Source organism: Conger conger, chromosome 1, assembly GCF_963514075.1.
Source record: "Conger conger chromosome 1, fConCon1.1, whole genome shotgun sequence".
In the NCBI taxonomy this organism is placed as follows: domain Eukaryota; kingdom Metazoa; phylum Chordata; class Actinopteri; order Anguilliformes; family Congridae; genus Conger; species Conger conger.
The window spans coordinates 79189309-79190072 of NC_083760.1; the positions used below are offsets into that span (position 1 = coordinate 79189309).

The 764-nt window shown below is 44.4% G+C and overlaps 1 protein-coding gene across 1 annotated transcript in view; it reads left to right on the forward strand.

Annotated features, from left to right (window-relative positions):
- Positions 1-515, forward strand: part of gnl1 (guanine nucleotide binding protein-like 1) — a 13970-nt gene extending 13455 nt beyond the window's left edge. Inside the window, exon 12 of the mRNA XM_061236157.1 lies at positions 1-515. This exon is cut by the window's left edge and continues 1384 nt beyond it. The gene's annotated coding sequence lies outside the window, so the exon portion shown is untranslated.
- Positions 516-764: the final 249 nt, after the last annotated feature.

The following is a 764-nucleotide window of genomic DNA, read 5'->3' on the forward strand; positions in this document are numbered from 1 at the left end:
CACATACACACATACATACACACACACATTCCCCCGTGCATGCATTCCCTCTCCTCATCTGATCAACAGCATACCTCTAACATGGACATTATGTTACACTCTTAAAAAAAAAGAAGAAAATATTTAGAGAAAAAAAACCTATATATTTCACTCCAGTTATCCTTTTTTTCCCATCGCACTGTGCCTCTGACATGGAAAACGACACGATGTGTTCACTCTTCTTACTTTCTGCTTTTCCTTCTCAGTTCTCTTCTTTTCCCCTTTGACATTGATGTCAGACACAAGTCATTATTTCAGTCAGTTAGTGGTCAGTGTCCCCTCAGCTGAGATGCCAAAGGTCTGTAGTTTTGCAGGAAGCTGCTTCAGTACTAGACAATATGGCTGCTTTCGAAACCACATACTACTCATACTAAACCCAAGGCGGATTTTCATTGAGACGTAGTATGCGTAGTATGAATAGTATGCTTGGTATGCGATTTCGGACGCAGCCGATAACATTTCCAGGGCTTTTTGGATGGGGGGGGGGGCGGGGGGGTGGGGGGTAGGGCTAAACTGGAATTTGCAGTGGTGGGATGCTTGCAGTCCCGTACTAGAGAGATTGTAATGTAGTGTTATAACTACTGCACAAGGCGTTGGAGTTGCACGCTGTAGACTACTACAGCTGTATATGCAGTGCTATATTATGCAAAGGTGCAGCTGAAGCACTGCGCTGAGGTCTGCAGTGCCTACTATGTTTCACTGCAGTGCAACACTACAGTGCTATT